General features: G+C 42.4%; 1 pseudogene; it reads right to left on the bottom strand.

The window, feature by feature from the left end:
* Positions 1-2,539: 2,539 nt before the first annotated feature.
* Positions 2,540-20,972, bottom strand: LOC141018408 (xaa-Arg dipeptidase-like; annotated as a pseudogene).
* Between the last annotated feature and the right edge of the window lie 1,104 nt (positions 20,973-22,076).

Below are 22,076 nucleotides of genomic sequence, written 5' to 3'. Positions count from 1 at the left end.
ATGTCGACTTGACCTCCTGGTTGTCCGCTTTGTCCTCCTCCCCGCTGTCCTCTGAAGTAGGAGGGGACGACTTAGATTTCCAGGTAGGTGGGTTAGGGTGAAGTGCTGTCACATGGGCAATCCTCTCACACTCCGTACATTTTATTTCAGCGGTGCAGTTCTTTGCAAGATGTTCTGTGGAGGAGCCACAGCGAAAGCAGATGTAGTGTTCTTTCAAGAGCTGTTTGCGATCACCTATGCTCTTTTCGCGGAAACCTCTGCATCTCCTCAGAGGGTGGGGCTTTAGGTGCAAGGGGCAAAGTTTATTTGGGTCAATTCTTTCTCTGTCTTCTTTAGACTCAAACTTGGCCGTACCTGAGACCTGTTTTGTGAACATATACAGATGTCTTTGTGGGCCTCTCCCATTTGCTCTTTATCTCTGCTGGAACTTGCATTAAGAGGCTAAAGCCTGGGTCTGTGCGAGCCTTTGCCTCTGTGCTGATGAAGTTTACCAACACGGAGAAAGGTGGGAAGCTGACAAAATGTTTGTGTTTGTATCTTGTCCCGTGGTATAGCCACTTTTCTTGCATATTGTATGGGAGTTTCTCAATGATAGGCTTAATGCCTCTGGAGGTATCCAAGTATGACAAGCCTGCGAGGTAGCCATCTTCCTTGGCAGCTTGTAGCTCTGACAACAGGTCGGCTAGATCCCGGAGTCTCTGCGGATCCTTCGTTGTGATTTTTGGAAAGTTTTCCAGCCTGTTGAAGAGAGCTTGTTCGACGGCCTCTGGCGAGCCATATATTTCGTCGAGACGCTCCCATGCCATGCACAGTCCAGTAGACGGATTCCTGATGTTTACAGTTTTTACTCTTCTTACCTGTTCTGCTGACTCTTTCCCAAGATACTTGGTTAGGAGGTCTAATTCTTCTGTAGCAGACAGGTCTAAGTCAGTGATGGCATTTTTGAATGATGTTTTCCAGGCCCAATAGTTCATTGGCTGGTCATCATACATAGTGAGACCTGATGTCACCAGGTGGTTGCGGGCAAGATATTTCACAAGGTCTAGAGTGGTTGTAGAATGGTCATGGTTAACTCCATAAGGTGTCCCATGAACAGGCGGGTGTGCAGGAGATGAGGAATGTTGTTTGAAGTTCTGTTGTAGTGGTGCTCCACTTGACTGAAGAGCCCGAGGAGAGTGGTGAGGCATAATGGTAGCAGAAGCAGCAGCTTGGGTCTGACTTACATTGAGAAGGTGGAGTGTTGAAGGGTTAACTTTGCTCTCCATTATGGCGGATGCACTATTGCTGCGTAGGCTGGCTTGTGCTGACACGTAGGCGGCAGTGTGCTGGTATTTCATAAACTGAGGGACTGGGTCTTTAGCCTCGCTGCATACTTCAAAGTCCATTTCTTGTAAACCGGCCACGAGAGTATTTGCCTCCGCTATAGCAGCATCTTTTTCTTTTTCTTAATTTAATGCATCGAGGCTGGCTTGGATACATGCCTGCTCCACTTTAAGTTCAATTTCCTTTTTCGAATGTGACGCTCTAGCCTGTGCTGCTTCAGCGTTTGCCTTTGCCATGGCAATGGCCATGCTAATCTTTGAGCTGGACGATCTACCAGATGAGCGGCTGCTCCTTGAGCGTGCAGACTCAGAGTGGTAACCTCCATTCCCTCTGTTAGCGCTGTTATGTTGTGACATTACTGAGGCTCAGCGTGGTTTCAATATCAGGAGAAGAAAGCTAATGTGAAGCTATCTGAAGCTGTAATGCTAGTCGCTTATCTTTTGATACTGAGTAGCATCGTAGGATGGCAATCCTTGTGTCCCCCATTAGCTGTGTTGCCGTCTTTTCACTGTCGTGGGCTAAGTTTCCATTTCAGTTTAAACACTCCCAAAAATTCCAGGACACAGATGATTACTTTCCATAAAGTTTACTGGGAATCTTGTGAAACTAGAAACACAATACAACAAAATGTATGTATTATTTAACAAATCAAACATCACAGCAGTATTTGGTACATAGCATGGCTTAGCTATCCTAGCGGCAGCAAAATATAGACCTAGCTTAGCTTTGCAACACAATTGGCATCTCAGCAGTCTCAATATTCACATAAACTCAAATTGCTTCATAACTTTATGTTGCTGGATGAATAATACTCACAGACGTTGCCTTAGCAAAGAGGGAGGAAAAATAGCCTGCTAACTGAATAACTGATGACTGTGCTGACACAACTGTAGCTGCTCACACAACTGTAACTGCTACTTTGTTGCTATGGTTACAAAAATAAACAAATGACACAGAACTATGTTGTTCTAGAAAGGCACACATTTTCTAGGGGCATAACAATTAGCCTTTTTTTCTTGGTTCTTGTTAATCAGGGGATGACATTTTTGCCCCCATATATCAATAGTCCTCTTTGTATCTCAGTTATTTCTTTATTTTCATAGGTTTTATCTTGACTAGCACAATCTAATTGAATGCCCAATTAAAGTCACAGTAACCTTTTTTCATTCTTTTCATTCTCACAAACAGTGCCGCTTACCTTAACCTGGTTGTGGAATTAATTTGCTAGCAGGGCAACAAAATCAACACATTAACAAACAGAGACAGGAGCAGCTGCCTGCTCCCACAATACTGTGCATTTACACATATCTAAGATGAAATGATTGTGATCCGATGTCCTTGAACAATGTAAAACCAACTAGGGCCCCTAAATCTTAAGGAAGCCATCAGCAAGTCTTCCTGAGTCTGCAGTGTGCAGGGATGATGACAAGAGTGCTTTCCTGTCAGCGTCCTGTCCTCCTTAAGTTTGGCCTCTGTGAACTCCTGCTTCACCCTCTGCAGCAGCTCTGGACGGAGCCGTCATTGCAAGAGCATTGGCGGTCCTCAGGGTGAAGAACTGAGCTCGGTCATCACCTGCAGCAAAGCCACAATCACATTGTCCGGCATGCAAACACATATCAGACTCAATTCAATTAGACAGTGGAAGGGGGTACATACCAGCTGCAACAGCGTACTCCTCTGTGTGGTTCAAAGCATTAGACCTGATGTAGAAGTATGGATGGATGCCAGGAACTATAAATGTCACATTACCAAAGTCTGTAGAGCCTGAAGATAACAAAGAAAAGAGTATTTTGTATCTTATACAATAATAATAATAATTAGAACTGCAAGCAGTGATGAACGGGCCCTCGCCCCACGTACGTCGGGCCGTGGCACCATCGGAGGGCAGACACAGAGGGCAGACATAGAGGGCAAGTTTGCCTGTTTCCACTATGTGGCCCTAGAGCTCACCCATCAATTATATGTCATGTTGTAGTGTATGATTTGGAGAGAACAACCTGTGAATTTCATGTAAATTGGATGATGTTTGTCGTCACAGCACATAGCTGAGCGAAAGATAGCGCCTCAGTAAGCTTCTGTCAGAAATGTATGTATGTGTTATGTGTGAGAGAAAGTGTGTGTGTGTGTCTTTTGGTTTCACTTCTGTTTCGTTTTGCTTGCTTTTATTGTGTGAAGCTCTTTGTGCTACATTGTATTTGTATGAAATGTGCTTTATAAATAACGTCTGATTGATGCATATGAGGCTGACTTCCTGTGTCCAGTGTGCGTTGCCATGGAAAGGTTCCTACCTAAATAGGTGCATGTGACCCAAAACACAACATAGCCACCTAGTGGACAGTTTGTGTCCAACACACACCATACATTGACATGGCTCTTAAAATGGCCAAGCATCGAAATTGACGGCCCCGCCCACCAGGTACAACGTAGGTGAAAGCTTTTGACAACTTTTCATCATCAAGGCATGAGGATGATACTTAGTGACTGTGAAGTCTGTGTGTTAAATATGTAGTACAAGTTAAAGGGACTTGGGGCAGGATCAAGAAATAAGACTCAATAGTGACTCGCCGGCCGTTGCGGCCGTTAGGGTAACTGCAGCCATCAGCCAAGCCGGCGTGGGAGCGCGCATGAGCTCTTCACAACAGTGCAGCTGATGCCGTCTCATCCCTATTCGTCAGACGCTTGACGCTTGGTCAAGTGCCTTAATGTGATGCCAGACTTGTTTTGTATTTTCCAAGTCAATGTTATGACTGTAACTGAAAGTAGTTCAATAAAGTTTTTATTTAAAAAAAAAAAAAAAAAAAAAAAGCTTGATCAAGTGCCCCTCGCGTCGATACCTGACGCAGGAGGGTTCCCCTTTGCGTTGGTCTTATCCGCTACACATGAAGAAGCCGGGAAGCTGCTCGCTGTGTGTAGCGACACACAAGCGCAGCGATTTACAGTTACGGTTGATGCAGTCTGAAAGGCACGGGCGAAAGTAAAGACGGCATATCGGGGGACAGAGAGATCGTCTCTGATACGGGATTGCTGTGTGTTAGCGGCTAATGTTGCTACACAGACACAAACAAGCCTGTGGCTACAGCCAGCTGCTAACATCACCTCCCGGATAACAGGTTGGGCTTTCGGTCCCATATATAAAGGGACATATTTCTAACTATTCGGTTTCAGAATAAAGGACCGTGGAAAATGCGCAGTCTGTAACTATTCAGTGTTACACAGCGGTGGACTAAGTTACGTGTTTGCAGCTAACGCTACTTTGCACGTTAGGTCACTCGAGTCCTCGGTGATCTCATATGATTTTCAAATCAAGCTCTAAACATGACCTGTAATGTTTTCTTACCTGGTTACTAGGAAATGAGCCATGTCAGCATCTGTTTTCAGTCCCAATTCAAGTTGAAGCTGCCTCCATGAGTCCAACACGTATCCGATGTATATTCAGGTGCCAGCCGGCTTTGCTCGTAATTTAGTTTCGACTCACGACATGCCGCTGATAAAACCTTTGTTTTCTTCTTAGTATGACTTTTTAGTGGACTTTGTGTGATGGTGGGTCGTTTGGTGGCTGTAGCAGAATCCATTACTACCCAAACACTAGTTTGGGTCCACCGCGTTTGTTTACTTCCTGTATCCAAGTCGAAAGCCGGTCGAGGACGCGCATTCAGTGTCATCTGACGTCACGTCCGCAGGACTGCGCAGGAAATTCGAGCCCGAATTGCAGTACATTATGCAGCACACAGCCTGTTCAAGGCAATGGAGAGATACGTGGGTGGACTCATTCTTTTTGGTTTTGAACGCTTCATCACCCATTAGCATTAAAAATCTTAAAATGCATGTTTATAATTTCACAGATCCTGCCCCAAGTTCCTTTAAATAAAGTATGAGGCATAGAAATGGGTGAAAATGGCAGCGAAATCTCAACTTTAAACCAAAATGGCAGACTTCCCATTGGACTGAGAGTATGGGTCCCAGAGTGTTTTTTGTGCGTCTGGTCATGATACTTATGTGTACCGAATTTCGTTAGTGTATACATGTAGGAGGCGGGGCTTAAACTTTGACAAAATGGCCGCTGTGAACCAAAATGGCCAACTTCCTTTGGGCTGAGGGTTTCGGTGCCGGGGGTATTTTGTGCATCTGGTCATGATACATATGTATACGGAATTGTGTTCATGTATGTGCATGTAAGAGGAAATCTTTTACACCACATGTGACGTATGTTCCGAGCTTGGTTTGGTGAGCTTTGGGGTATGTTCAGGCCGCCAAATATGCGCTTGTTGTCGAGGCGGAAGAATAATAATAATTAAAACTGCAAGCAGTGATGAACGGGCCCTCGCCCCCCCATGTATGTCAGGCCATGGCGCCATCAGAGGCTGCGCGCCCAGATGTGTGCTCGCCCGTTGCCTGTGGAAATTTCCTACCTAAATGGGATACGTGTCACACAAAACACAACAGTGACATCTTCAGTGACTTCCTGTGTCCAGTGGGTGGCGCTATGGATATGATGCAGTATTGATGCATAGAAGGATTGAGGGTTAAACCTTCCTCATGTGTGATCACTTTGGTGTAGATGGGAAGTTGTATGTTGAAGTTATACGGACTTCCTGCGTGATGTTGAAGGAACGAAATTGACTGCACCGCCACGCCCACCAGGTACAACACAGGCTGTTGAAGGTATGAGGATGCTACTGAGTGAATGTGAAGTCTGTGGCGTTAAATCTGTAGGACGAGTTAGTAAAAATACGAAGCTTAGAAATTGGGTTTGTACAGAATGGGAAAAGCCATAAGGGGGTCAATGAAATAAACCGCAATAAAACTTTAAATAAAGTACGAGGCAAAGAAATGAAAAAAAACTGAATGGGAAAAGCCATAAGGGGGGCGTTAGGGGGCACTACTGAGCTGTCGTGCCGCGCATGAGGGCAGTTGTGCGTACTCATGGGTAAGCAGCTATGAGCCAAATTTGGTGAGTCTGCGAACATCCTAAAGTCCCAAAAAATGCATTGGAAAAATGAAAATCGCCGCACGCCATTCAAGATGGCCGACTTCCTGTTGCAGCAAAAATTCAGACAAAAATAATTCCTGCCTAAATCCTTGAGACCCATGAGTCCTGTAAATTTCATGACGATCCGAGAATGTTTTCACGGGGGCAAAACGACGTTAGGTGGCGCTATGGAGCCCCCTGGACACACCCACCCCCAATCATGTTGAATTATCAAATTTTTCACCAGATGTGACATATGTTCCGAGTTTGGTGAGTTTTGGGGTATGTTCAGGCCTCCAAAAATGTGATCTCGGAGATGGAAGAATAATAATAAGAATTCCGCCTACAGATACAATAGGGCCTTCGCACTGTCAGTGCTCGGGCCCTAATAATCATTCCAAAAACAATAGGGACTGTAAATTAGCGCCCTAATAATAAAAATAATCCTTACAGATACAATAGGGCCTTCGCAGGTTTCCTGCTCGGGCCCTAATTAATAATCCTTACAGATACAATAGGGCCTTCGCAGGTTTCCTGTTTGGGCCCTAATAATCCTTACAGATATAATAAGGCCTTCGCAGGTTTCCTGCTTGGGCCCTAATAATCCTTACAGATACAATAGGGCCTTCGCAGGTTTCCTGCTCGGGCCCTAATAATAATAATAATAATAAAGACGCTTTACAAAGGAAATATATATATTTTATAATGTCTTTACATAGTGTTTCTGAATGTGAGTTCAAATTCACTACTGACAACACACGAAGGATGGATCTCTACCCAGAATAGACCCCATTACCTGTTGGTGCTGGAGTGGATAAAGGCACGGATCCAGGATTTTTTTTTTTTACTTTCTTTAACATTGTGAGGTAGGGTGTTTTTATACATTATGGGAGGAACAAGGATATCAGGCTCAGCCCAGTCAGTGATCCCTTGTGTTTTCAAAGTAAAATGGTATCATTTGGAGAAATAACCCATAACATTTGACATTTAGAGATTGAAGAGATCTTGATATAAGAGCCTGCAGCAATCATTAAGACCTGTTTAAAGTTGGCACAGCTTCTTACAGAAGTCCTTCATAAGCCCTTTAAAGGGGAAATTGTTTTTTAATGAAAATCTCCAGATCATGACTTGTGTCTTCACAAGATAACTTAGCTTGTTCTCTCATGATAACGGGGTAATTGATCTGGCTTTGTCAAGAAAACAAATGGCTGATTCCTCAAGATAACAAGATAACTGATCATGAGAAAATTCATCAGAGTGGACCATAACATACGCACACTGCTCCGTGGGCTGGGTTTGGGAGTTTCAAAGCAAAGCGTATAAACTTTTCATGAACTTTTGCCATTATAATGTTTTATCTATTTATTTGATATGAGGGTGTTTACATTATGACTACCATAGGGATAGATGATAATATTCTTATTTAGTGCTTGTTTCAACATAGACTTTTTAAAATGTGAGACACTTTTGTGAGAAGTGAGAAGTAGCTGGCTGAAGTGTTTCTTATGCCGTGTATGTAAGTCTGTGATGGATATAAAAACAGTGTAAGCAGCTAAAATGCTTTAATGGTCCATTCTGTGTAGAGTCACTAGGAATGAAACAACAGTCTGACATACAGTAATCAACTCAAAGTAGGTGTGTTACTGTCTAATAGGCTACAACCTCTTGTTGGCACAGGGAAAATAAACTATATCCACATTAATGGGTGTAGGATAATAAAGTACAGGATAATATAGGACAGGATAGTACAGGATAGTATAGGATAATAAAGTACATCTTTAAATGAACTAAGATTAAGGTACCGTCAGCCCTGAAACTTCCAGTACATAACTGTTCTTTTATATCCACAGAGGATATACACGTACCAGAGTCATTATTGAGACATCTTCATCTGTGGTGAATTCCATCCCCAGAGCCCTGCCATTTCTCTCGTACCGCTCCTCCAGTACAGCATTGCGCAGCATATTGTCGAATTCATTTCTTGCGGACACTACTTCAACCTGAAAGGGAGATAGTTTGGTGTCAACTCCTTAAAGCGACATGGCTTTTGGTCGGACTTGCCTATAAAACCTTCAAATACAATCTGGAAAGAATTTAAAGTTCAAATCTTACACCTTGTATGATCTTATGAGGACCCATTACCATTAGTGTGAAGCTAATGATATCAAGGTGTCACATCTGCATCAATTAATCTTTGATGCAAGAAAGACTCCAACAAAGTGTCATACTGTAGCTAAACTGTTTTTTTTACACCTGCGCAAATCACATTACACATTTAGTGTAAATGCATTGTACAACCGTTTAGCTGTGGTTCTGTGATTACCACAGGCTTCAAGGATGCATTTTCTAAGATATGGACATAATTTTAGTAGAAGTAACAGTTCTGGTGTTATGTCCAAGATGCCTATATACTGTATAACAGCCATCCCTTCTTGTAATAAGTCCTCCTGGCCTGAGGGGCGATAGTGAGAGAATGAAGAAGTCGAGCTGGCTCCAGAGGGAACTACCGCAGAGAAATTAACAGATGCAGAGGTTCCAGAAAAACAACTTTTATCATCATCTCAAACAACAGCTCCTGAAAAGAAACAACGTCCGCGGCAGAGAAAAGAAGTAATGTGAAAAGAAGCTAAACAAGAGTACATTTTGTCGAGGCTTTCTAACACTGGAGACAGCTGTGGCATTCATATTTTACAATTTGCCTTTAACTTGAAGCTACTCAGATGCTAAATGACACAGCATTAGAAAATGTCTTAGTTTGACAGTTCCTGCTGGTAGAATCAAAAGAGACAGTGTGGTAGACAGAAACCCGTATTTAGATTCTTTCTATTTCCCAAACAGGTCAGTATTTGAATGTCACAACTTTGTGGTTTTTTACTTCACAGCCAGTTGCTACAGCAGCTGATCTAAAACACATCTCAGCTTTTGCCTTCAGGACTTGAAGCTCAGCACGTGACGGGGTTCTCAGATAGTACTCCAGCTCAGTGTAGGCAGGGATGATGTTTGGTTTCACACCACCATGCTTTATGATACCTGCACAACACAACATGATTTAATCCAAGCTTACTAAACTTAGTACCATAGCAACACATGACTACAAAAGGTTCATCAGATGATCACCATGAACTCTCCAGTCTGGCTTCATCTGCTGTCGGAGCACAGACAGGTTGTTGTAGCACAGCATAGCTGCGTCCAGTGCATTGACTCCCTCCCAGGGGTAGGCTAAGGCATGCAAGGCCTTACCATGATACTTCATAGTTACACTGGAAAACATGAGACAAACAACACTTCAGTCTGTATGCAGCTAAACAGTCAAGTGCAGCTAAAGGTTTTAGACCTCTGATACATGCACACCAATACATGTTCCTGCCAACGGTGTGATACTGTTCCACCAATCAACAGGAAGTGGTAACATGTCATCTGGGTACAGTTATCATACTGGTGAAAGAGCAGACCACTCCTTCATCTCTCATCTTCATCAGACTGGGTGATGGAGGCACCGGTTTTTAATATAGTTAATGTTTCATGTGTTTTCAAGGTGCATTTCATTTGATTTGTCAATCAATCAATTAATCAATCAATCAGCTCCAATTCACAACAAAAGTCATCTCATGAAACTGTCCGAATTGAGCAGGTCTAGACCGTACTCCTTAATTAGTTCAATGATTTATTTGCATGCACGTATTAGGCTCATTCTGGATTTATGACGGACTGGAACCTCTGATTGAGGTTAGTAACAGACTAAAGTTTAACAACTTTAACAGCCTAAAACTAAACTAACTCTGAGCCTAGGGGTATGACAGGATTTCGTTCCACAAGCTCTTGGGATATGAAAACATGGCGATATTTCTCGTCGAGGTGAAAAGCTGTATCGCAATATCAGTACAGCAGCCAGCATATACACGTACCAGAGTCATTATTGAGGACATCTTCATCTGTGGTGAATTCCATCCCCAGACCCCTGCCATTTCTCCAAGAGGTCCTGGCTGCAGACCTCCACTGTGAGGTCGCTACCGCCGAAGGCTCCACTCTCAGGCCGCCTCCACTGTCAGGACAGGAAATGCACGGGATACATTTCAAAATAAAATCGCGAATGCACTTCCGGTTGAATCGTTTTCCTCACAAATGCATTAATTAGTAAACAATATGACGTAAAATCTATTAATTCCTTGTCTATAGTATAAATCGTTATATCGTATTTATATAGTAAACTTTTTGTTTGTCGTTTTTGGTCTGTGTTCTCCTTTTATGTTGCGCATGAGCCCCAACGTGGGCATTTTGATTTATTCTGTCCAAATGTAGGACAAAAAGCCAGACTAATATACACTGCACTGCGTAATTTTACAACTTAGTCATTACGAAAAACAAACGGTGGTGATATGACTCGGGGCTCAATAGTCTATTTGCAGCCGACTACAAAGCTGAGGATCTTGAAAAGAGAAGGTCAAATAGTTGATAAATGAAAACAATGGAGGGCAGGAATAAAATTGCTCAGTGCACAAATTGTCTTTTAAGTTATTACTCATATTCATAAGCCAACATCTCATAAGATGTCATTGGCCTATACATTTTATTGTGCACTATACAGTACTTAACTGACTTTTTATCATTTGACTTTATTGCACTGCTCTTTTTCTATATATTTTTTCAATTTTTTTTCCTGTTGTATTATTCTGTATTTTTATTCTTTACCACCATAAATTTCATGTTTGGTCTCATGTCTATGCTAATTATGTTCTTGTTCTGCTGGAACACCCAAGTAGCTACCACTAAATACTACACTTACTGTTGATCTCTACAGTATAATCCAAGTGAATTATTAAGGGATCCATGAGACAAACAAAAAACACACCAAGTCACAACATGAATAAATGTTCTGTAGCCCTTTATTCTTTATTCTAACACAAACTCACTCATCTGTGTGACATTTGGACATTCACAATAGGCCAAATAATTTCTTCTGTCCATTATTTCTTCGCAGAATTTCCACATGTCCTCAGTGTTGTAAAACGTGAACTTGAAGGGCTCCAGGATTGTTTCCTTTTCATGCTCATCCACCTCTTCTTTCCACACCCTCCCATACTGCAGAGCAGCCTCAGCCTGTTTCTCCTCCCCCAAGCACAGAACATCAGGCAGGTCCACTTTAGCAGACAACAGTTGTCTGTTGGCCTCAACCCACTCTGCTGCATGTCTGCAATCGAGAAGAATGCGATCTTCAACCGAGTCCTATGGAAAAGACAGAAAGAAAGATGTCTGTACATAGCTGCTGCACCAACAGTATCTGACCAATAGATACTGTGAAAAAGCTTAGGTCTGACTGAGACCTCAGCCTGCTGCTCTTCTTCCTGAAAATATATAGATAAGCAAAAGGATCAGTTGTAATATTCAAAACACAAGCTCCAAAAAGAAAAAGAAAAGATCCCATCAGTCAGTCTGGAGGTCAGAGGGCCCTTCTCTTCTCAGACGTCACTCTAAAAGTGTATTTCCTTCCTCAGTATCAAAAATAAAAGTACTGATGGTGCAGAAGCCACTTCTCAGTAATTTCAGTTACTATTTGTTTTGTTTATATACTGTCGTATACAACAGAGGTGGAAAAATAAAAAAGTAAAAATGTGCCACATTTTGATTCCACTTGTGCACTTAAACAGGTGATATCACTAATTAGCTAGTCGACCTCTGGCAAAACATCGTGGTGTGTTGCATCGTGTTGGCAGCTTGGCTGTCTCACATATCACGTCTGTGAGTTCAGAAAGACACGTTTTCAACTTTGTGACGATGCCCAGTTAATGCAAGGAGAGTTTACAAAAATGTTTTATAACGTTACATACAAACAAATGCGAACAGTTACTTTAGGTTATGCACTATACAGTTAATAATCCCTGATAACCGACGGTGTTGATGCTAACCTCCACTGGTGAAAGTTAACTTTGACGTTATCTAACTAATTTGCATCATTAATAACTTCTATAACGTTATTATTTTACGGCACCTATATTGACGAAGAACACAAGAAACCATGCATTTACTTTCTGTGGATAATAAAAATCAGCAACTCACCGCTACTCGGAACACATGCTCACTCGCTGGTCTCTCTGAATGAAAATACAGGTGAAATCCAGATTTAAATGTCGTCACTTCCCGTCCTGACAGTGGAGGTGTCCTGACAGTGGAGCCTGCACCGGAAGCGACTTCACAGTGGAGGCCTGCAGCCAGGTGCCTCTCCATTTCTCTCGTACAGCTCCTCCAGTACAGCATTGCGCAGCTTATTGTCGAATTCATTTCTTTCGGACACTACTTCAACCTGAAAGGGAGATAGTTTGGTGTCAACTCCTTAAAGCGACATGGCTTTTGGTCGGACTTGCCTATAAAACCTTCAAATACAATCTGGAAAGAATTTAAAGTTCAAATCTTACACCTTGTATGATCTTATGAGCAGCCAGCATGACGAAATCAGTATAGAAGATACCCTGGCCACTTGTAAGTCGTTTGCGTGGCAGCATTTTGGATACCCGGTGGAAACAATAAATGGCGACACAAACAATATGAAAGCAATGGAAGAAAATAGCGGTGTACACCGTGGCTAACAAGGGCACTATGCAAAGACACCTACATTTACATTTAGGGCATTTAGCAGACGCTTTTGTCCAAAGTGACTTACAATAAGTACATTTGTCACAAGAAAGAAACCACAACATATCACCGTCGATAAAGTAGAAAAGAAAAATAGAAACAGTTTTCAAGCCCTTATCTGAGCATAGTAGCTGCTTTTTATCAAGGATACCTTAAGTACATAAGTGCTATGGTTTAAGTGCTAAGGGTAAGAACGTACAAGTGCATATACATATATATTTTTTTAGTCATGCTATGCGGGGTAAAGGTGAAGTCTGAACATGTGGGTCTTGAGTCTTTGCAGAAGATGCTGAGTGATTCTGCTGTCCTGGTATTGGTCAGAAATTCATTCCACCACTGGGGCACCAGAACAGAGAAGAGTCGCGACTTTGCTGAGCGGCCTTTGTTTGCTCTTAGTGATGGCGGTACCAGCCGGCCAGCTGATGTAGTAGAGCGAAGCGCTCATGCTAGGGCGTGTGGTCTGACCAGTGTTTGGAGGTAGATGGGTGCAGCTCCGTTGACGGCCTTGAAGGCCAGCACCATCGTCTTGAATTGGATGCATGCCGCAACAGGAAGCCAGTGGAGGTCATGGAGGAGGGGGGTCACATGAGAGAATTTGGGTAGATTGAAGACAAGTTGCGCTGCAGCGTTCTGGATATGTTGCAATGATTTAGTCGCAGAGGCTGGGAGTCCAGTCAAGAGCGAGTTGCAGTCATCCAGGCGGGAGATGACCAGCATTTGGACCAGGAATTGCGTCCTTTGTGAGGAAAGACTGGAACCTGCGGATGTTGTAGATGGCAAATCTGCAGGATCGGGCCACCATGGTGATGTTGGGGGTGCAGGATAGTCCGTCGTCAGGGATTACGCCCAGGTTCCTCGCAGTCGATTAAGGAGATACTGTGACATCCTCGACAGTGACTGACAGATCCATGTGAGGGCAATCTTTCCCCGGGATGAAGAGGAGTTCAGTTTTACTAAGGTTGAGCTTGAGATGATGCGCAGTTGTCCAGGCGGAGATGTCTGCCAGACATTCCTAGATGCACGTTGCAACGTGGGTTTTGGAGGATGGGGGAAAAGAGAGGAGCAGTTGGGTGTCGTCAGCATAACAGTGGTAAGAGAATCCATGTGATGTGATTGCAGAGCCTAGTGATCTAGTGTATAGTGAAAACAGAAGAGGTCCTAGTACTGAGACTTGAGGGACACCAGTTTCCAGAAAGCAGGGTTTGGACAAGAAGCCATTCCAAGTGACCTGAAAGGTGCGATTTGTCAGGTATGATGCGAACCAGGTTAGAGCAGAGTCAGCGATGCCAAGTTCGGCCAGAGTGGAGAGGAGGATTTGGTGGCTGACTGTGTCAAATGCAGAGGATAAGTCAAGGAGAATGAGGACTGATGAGTGGGACGAGGCTCTGGCGGCACAGGGGACTCAGTCACTGTGAGGAGGACCGTCTCAGTGGAGTGAGCAGTCCTGAAGCCTGACCGATTAGGGTCAAGTAGGTCGTTTTGTGAAAGGTAGGAGGACAGTTGGTTGTAGACGGTGTGCTCCAGGTTTTAGAGAGGAATGAAAGAAGAGATACAGGTCTGTAGTTGCGAATGTCAGCTGAGTCTAGGGTGGGATTCTTTAGGAGTGGCTTTACTGTAGCTGTAAAAGGAGCTGGAATATGGCCTGAAGTGAGGGAGGAGTTGATCAGGGTGGTGAGGAAAGGCAAGATGTCGTGTGAGATGTTTTTGAGATGTTAACCTACAGAACCACCACAGCTCTGTACTAAAATCAACCGCACCTGTGAAGAAAACACTGAAAGGCCAGACAACACTGACAAATGCCTTTTTTACTATAACTTTGTGTTCTATCAGAATCAGCTTTGCTGTCTAAACATGTGAACACAAACAAGAAGTTTTCTTAAAAATAGTGTTTAAATCTCATCTCGTCTCATTGTCTAGAACCCAATCTCGTGTATTGTCTCATCTTGTAAGATGAGTGTGTCGTCACACCCCTATCTGAGCCTGTTTGCTGAGTAATGTTGTTTTTGATTTGGTGACCTGCGATAGGTCACGTTAGTTACGTGCTTCATTCATAATTATGATGCATTGTTTTCTGATGGTTGAGTTTGATGGTTTATAGCTAAAGGTAAGTTTATACCACCATAAATAATCAGAAGAGTTTGATGACGTTTCATTTGGATATGTGATGATATTATTAGATATTATTATCCCTGTCTACCATCGTAAAGAAGACTGTGATGGACATCAAAAGGAAGAGAGGAGGAAGATGTTGTAATATTGTAAAGGGACACCTCAGTTGAAATTGTCATTGAATCCCGTGAGGTATGCCTACAAACATGTTTGGATAGTATTTCAAGCAACAGTAAATAAACTAATGCACCCATTTGGAGAAATCCATCATTAGTTTGTTCTCTGAAATGTGTTTTTATTTTGTCGAGGCATTTCTTCATCAAAGGTTATACAACGTAGATATGTTGGGTTTTAGTCTGCTTGTCTATGTATCTCCCATCGACTACAATAGAACTGGCACCAGGAATGTTGGAATGATGACGTCATGTCCCTTTCTTCTTTCATAGGTTGCTTGGTAAAGACATGGGCTGTGTCCCAATTCAGGGGCTGCATCCTTCAAAGGGTGCATTTGAAGGCCAATTACGTCACAACACCGCGCGAAGGCTGTCCCAATTCGAAGGCTCCTCCAAATGCACCCCACAAATGCGGCCTTCTTCTCCCTCTTTTTGGAGGACGCACCGCTACTATCCTTCACGGACTCCCATATCTCAAGATCCTTTGCGACATCAAGTGGTGTAGATCGTCACTTTTGCGGGCCTGGGCCGAAATGCTCCGAAGGCTAGACTGTCCCATTTAACAACGTTTGACACGAAGCCGTTATGTACTGATGCAAAGGCCACGTCCTTCGAAGGATGCAGCCCCTGAATTGGGACACAGCCATGGAAGAACACAACCAGCTTGTAATCATGGAAGAAAACACTACTGGATTTAAAATAGTTAAAAAAATTAATCTTCAAGTTTCCTGAGGAGGAGGAGACAGTAACACTGTGTAGGAACATGTGCCTGTGTTCCTTTCTCTCTGATGCTGAGGCCCTGTTTTCCTTATCAACTCTGTTTTTAAGTTTGAAGCAACTCTACAGGAAGAGGGGCGCCATCTTATCGCCTGGCAGAGAGGACAGTGTTTTTCTTGGTTGTAAATACTTCGTATGAAGACACTTTTAATTAATTTACAACCCAAAGCCTTTGGATGAACTTCCTCTCCCTTGCAAGCACATAAATCCTCTTTCACAGGTCATGTTGAGTCCTCTGCCAGTTCACCAGGAGGGACGAACGAACTGGTCATCAGAAGGTGTCAATACAGAGTCTTTATATATGTAAATTAACTCACACATCAAATGTTTTTTTTTCTTTGTTTTAGAGTATCTCTCTCTACCTGTGTCTCTCTCCTCACCTCTAACTTCTAAAGCACACGTCAGAAGAGAAGACAATGGAAACCTTCTGATTTGTTCTATGCCCTCACTCCCAGGTCTGTGATTTATGACACGTCTGGATGCTATCTGTGGTCACATTCCACACAAATGGTCTCTGTGTTCCTCCAGATTTCAGACCATTTCTAATTAACCATTAAGTCAGGATCTCATTCTCTTAATTCCAACAGATTAAGGGTCAGTAAGAGAAGCTCATAAAACTGATCTTTCTCCCGTTTCTCTGTGATGAAATTTGGCTAAAATCAAATTTAATGTTTAATTGTGTCATGTGTTTGGTGGAACCACAGTGCCCTCCAGTGGTGAGTCCGGGTACAAAGGAATCAGACTGTCGGGATATCTATGTTTTAATACGTTTTCCTGATTAAAAGTCTGTAATATGTTTCTTCATTTACAGGTATTAGAACTATAAGAAATGCTTATATGTGGTCAGATTCTATCAGTTCTACTGTATCTTTAAGTGTTTTCATGTTTGATCCAGTGTTAATTTCTTTTAGTCGTTCAGAGAATTTAATCAGGTCATATTATTTCATTAAGTCCATTTATTTTGCCATGGTAAGGTCCTGAGAAAGGTGAAGCACGATCGCGAAACATTAAATCGGTTTAATTTAATTCAAGTTTCGTAAGTGTAGGCGATATGATACACAGTGAGAATCGTCAGCCCTCCCCTTAGGGACCGCCTGCCGATTTGGACTACAAATACCAAGAGACAACCCTCACTCGCTCTCTTGCTGTAACCTCTTGTTGTAACTCTTTTTGTAACTCTCTTCTCTAAATTTTTCTTCACTTCTAAATCTTTACTTTTTGTATTTTTGCGACACTCTCTTAGGCAGAAATCTCCGCACAATTGACCACGTGCGATTTTTACCTCAATACCCTAATTTGAGGACGCACTGACTCTAAGTGCTTTCGTTTCGTTTTGTTAAGTATCAGTATTTTACTCAGTAGAAGTTAATTTGACTTAATTCGTCTTGTTTTGAGTAATAACTGAGGACTCGCCCGGCCAGCGTTATTCTCTAGTTATTTTCGTCAAGAAAGTTGAATTAGTTCGATCAAAAGTCCAGAGTCATCACTCCATGCAAGAAGAAGACTTTTAATCCGACTACCAGCGTTGTGCAGTAATTGCCTGCATCAACAAACCGTGTGAACGGTTTGCAACGAACAGACATTTTGCCAAGCCGACCGGCCTGCCTTCAACGCTCACAAGCGGTGCCATTTCGCTGGGCAGCGGACCGGGACCTTCCTGCCGAGTACTGGACAGACAGCGCTCTCCCTCCGACACCGGGACGGGAGAAACCCACTGCAAGCCGCAGACGAGCTGCGACATCCCTCCGGCCAGCGGACCGGCACCTCAAGCCGAGGTCAAGCTATCAGCTCCGGAGAGGGCCAAAGTGGTGAACATCTCCCAGTCTTCAGGCAAAGTAGGCTAAACACCCACGCACACTGCTGGAGTCACACGCATGTTCTTGAGTTGGTGATGTCTCTTTTCTTTTGATTCATAGTAATCTTTAATTAATAAGAAATCCGGTTAGGGTCTCGTTAGTGTCAAAATTACTATAGTAATCTTTGAATGCTTCCCAGACTCGCGACTTTACCATCCGCTCATCTCCATCCATTCATTACCATGATCATTTAGTCTCTACATTTTATGTTATCAATATCGTTTGTTTGAATCATCCTTTCATTTATTCACCTTGATTTATTTAGTAAATAAACATATTTAACCGTACGTCGTTGTCTGTGCAGGTTTGTTTAATGTGGAGAACCGATGGATATGTGTAGAATTCATTTCTTCATGTGTGAGATTGAATAAATTGTTCTGAAATTGATTAGAATTGATACAAGTTAACCTTGTTTAGTCGAATTTGATTAATTACCTCCGGATTATTCAAATAGATAAAACATCGGAGGTGGTGCCCCATTAACGAGTGTTTATTATTAGTGTATCTCCTACAACTGAATGTTAACATGATGCTCGCCCCTTTAAGTGACAGAATCAAAGAAGTTTTAAAATACTACTTCTGCTGCATAATGTATGATTAACAGTGTTGCATACACTACAAGGTAGGGATAGTAGTAATCAGTCCAGATCCAGTTTGTGTCAATTCAAAAATGAGATCGAGGATCTTACTGTGGAGCTGGGCTGCCTGATGGCATATGTGTAACTGAGCAGTCACATACAGTAAAGCACGATGTAGTGCATCACATTACCAGTTTCCAAATACAGCACACACAATACAAATAAAAAATAGTCCTGCAGGAGATCTGTGCTGTGATACATACTCATGCTAGGCCCCACAGGGCAGGTACGTGGCATCCTCTTTGGATGGGTGGGCCATAAACACCACATCCAGGCCTTTAAAGGCTCCCTCCCTTATCATGTAAATTTTACCTCCACCATCCTCCTCAGCTGGGGTCCCCAGCACCGTCAGCTGTGAAGACAAGTCCACCATCGCTTTATGCATCACAGCTGCACAATCTGTGGCCTATTAACATTTCTCACTAACTGCTAAATTAGAGGAAGAAACTTCTTTTTCTATTCGTCTGACTCATGGGAGGCCATAGTTTATGTATTTTGTATTTGGCTCAGGTTCACACTGGCCATTTGCAACATAGTGACTTCCATGCAGTTCAGATAGCTGCTTTTATAATTACAGTCAACCATTTACTAACGCACTGGTTTAAGATTGATTTCCTTCCTTTCAAGCAGCAATTTTGTGTTAAAATGTTAAAATTAATATAAGGAGCGGTGAAAATCAGTTTGCAGAGATTACAGCAAATTAATGGTACTTAACTTAATGGTACTGTGGTTGATTTGAAGTCGAGACTCAACAGATGCTGTCCAGCAGCCCTAAATGCAGGAGAAGAACACAAGACTCATGTTTGCTTCAACATAAAGACAGGTTGTTGTGTTGGGGTAACGCGCTCCAAAAGCAACGTGTTATGGTAATATATTTCTTTTAGCAGTAATGGAGTAATATAACATGTTACTAATAATAATTCAATAATATATTACTAAAGTTGTGTCATGTAACGTATTACAATCCGACCGAAGTGAAGTGTTTATTCTTGTTTTTTTAAGAATCCATCAACAAAATAAAATAAAATGCAATATTTGTTTTACAAACTAGGTGCTATCTGCTGGCTGAGCGCACTTTTTTTGCATTGTTGAAAAACATCCATGCCTTGTTCTTCTGTGAACCTGCTGAGAATACTTATTAATATAGGCTTTGTTTTTTTTTCAATATAGGCTCTGCGTGTGTTTAATACAGTTGAGCCTATCAGTTCTATGTTCAGTCTCTGTGTCACTGAAATGAGCTGTACTTAATAATGAAGCCTAATCCTCCAAACACACTTTCATTTACATTCTTGAATCACACCATGCATTCCTTGTTCTGTGGGCTAAAATAAAAAGGCATAGAAAGAGATGTTTGTCTTGTCATGTCATTATAGGTTACATTATAGAAGCTATAGGTCTGTTGTGTTTCATATGACTGAGCCTACAATTAAAAATATTTATTCCTATCTCATAATATATCAGATTTTGATCCTTTGTCTGCCTGCTCATCAGTGTCCAGGGCCATTCCTTTATTTAGAAAGATCTAGGCTATTTCATTGTTCTATAGAGGTTATTTGGGCATTTTGTTGAAAGTAAGTCAAAAGCAGTGTAATAGGTAATATATTACTCTTGCCCAACACTGAAGACAAGCAGCCCAGATGTTTTTATGACCAGGAATATTCTTAACTGGCCAAGTAAGTCATCTGAGTTCAGTCAGTTTCCTGAAAACCAGACTGAAAGCAAAAAGCCCCCAACACAAGTGAGAAGCTCCACAAGGAATATAACCCACCAAGTGTCTGCTGATCAGACTTCAGTCACTGACTGCAATCATTTGAGCCCAAATATTAAAAGTGGTACCTTCACTTCAGTTCATCTTCATGTCCCCTAAATGAAGCACTTTGTAAAAACACTGCAGTCTCTAGACTGTCAGATGGAAACTGTCGGCACATTGAAGTGCAGTCCAGACTGCAGTTTGGCACAATTACCCACAATGCTTTTGAGTTTTGTCTCATTTCCAAGTGGTCAAATTGTGTACTTTAATATTTTAATGTTAATGTTTCATTGATTGTACATAATTCATACATAAAGTCACTTTATTCAACATGTTGTGTAGTCGTCCTACCTGCACCTGCACAGGGAGCTCCTGTGTGTCCTCCAGCACAGCTCTGAGCCCCAGAGCCACAGCAGCTCCGACCTCAGCTATCCGATTGTGTCCACACACGTGTCTGATGCCAGGCAGGGCGTCGTACTCACACAGGAAACCCAGGCTGACCACGTCGCTGCCTCCAGCTCCCCAGGTGGCTCTGAAGGCAGTCTCAAGTTTGAAGTGACTGTTGACCGTCCAGCCTTCCTCCTGACTGAAGAACGCGACCAGTCTGTCATGAGCCTTGGTTTCCTCATAAGCCAACTCCGGACAGCTCCATATGTCCTGACTGAGTGTGTGGAGCTTCGCCTTGGCTTCATTTATACAGCAGCTGACGCTCTGCTTCAGCTGCAGCAGCAGCTCTGCTCTGTCACACATCTTCTTCTGTGATCACTGACTCTGGCGCTCTGGTGGTGGACAGTGTTTTCTCCTAAATCTAGCGTGAGGCTGTCAAACTATCAAGTTACAGCATGAGAGCTAAAAGTGGAACAGCCTCATTTCAAAACACCCTACACACACAACACTGCATAATGCTTCAACAGTATTTGCCAACTGAAAGGGCACTCCATTTTAAATAATAACCTGCAGTTTCGTCCTCATGAGGAGTCAGACTGTGGAAACAGCTGTTTATTGTACAAAATGTGGCTTTGGAGGAACTTTGAGCTCTGACAATATAACTATAAATTATAAATATATATGACTTCAGAAGAAAGTTAACTTCAATTCAATCAAGTGTCAACTTTCTAATACTTTACAGAGCCACTGAAAACCATGATGGTATTATTTTGGTATAAATTATGCAAGGATGTTTCACCTGACACAGTTTGTAGGTGTCAAACTTTATATGTAAAAATATGGAAAGACAAGGCCATAAGTTAAGGTGTTGTTAAAGATTTGATTGCACACTATGTGGTCATCAGAGACACTGGCAAAGAAGAGAACTCAAAGTGGTTTCAGCATCTTTTCAAAATTGCCCAAGTTTCAGAGGAGCAGATGAAGGACTGCTGATTCACATGAACACTCAGACGTCATATTAACAGACTTGACCAGAGCTTTTAATACTGATGATCACAATATTGTTAATAGTTTGGTTGATCGGGGACAGACAGTGGTCCACCTCCAACTTGTCGATCAACAAATGTCTCGTTTCTATTAGCGACCATGTTTCACCTCCATCATTACTACACTTTGGAGCCCCAGGGCTTCATTATCTGACCACATCTATTTTATTACAGGTCGTCCGTTCGGTTATCTGTTTCATTCTTGTGAATGCAGTATCTCAGAAGGGAATTTATTAAATTTGGCACAGTTGTCAACTTAGACTCAAGGATGAACTGATTTAAGTTTGGCCATAAGTCAAGAATTGTTAGTGATTCACTGTGACGTCAGTGTTCTGCAGCAACACTTTTCTGGTGGTTACTCATGACCAGAACTCAGGAGCAGAAGGACAGATTGTGACCATGTTTCACATTTGTTCAGATT

Source organism: Pagrus major, chromosome 22 (assembly GCF_040436345.1).
Source record: "Pagrus major chromosome 22, Pma_NU_1.0".
Classification (NCBI taxonomy): Eukaryota; Metazoa; Chordata; class Actinopteri; order Spariformes; family Sparidae; genus Pagrus; species Pagrus major.
The sequence above is the reverse complement of the archived record's forward strand: the minus strand, read 5'-3'. Positions and strand labels throughout refer to the sequence as shown.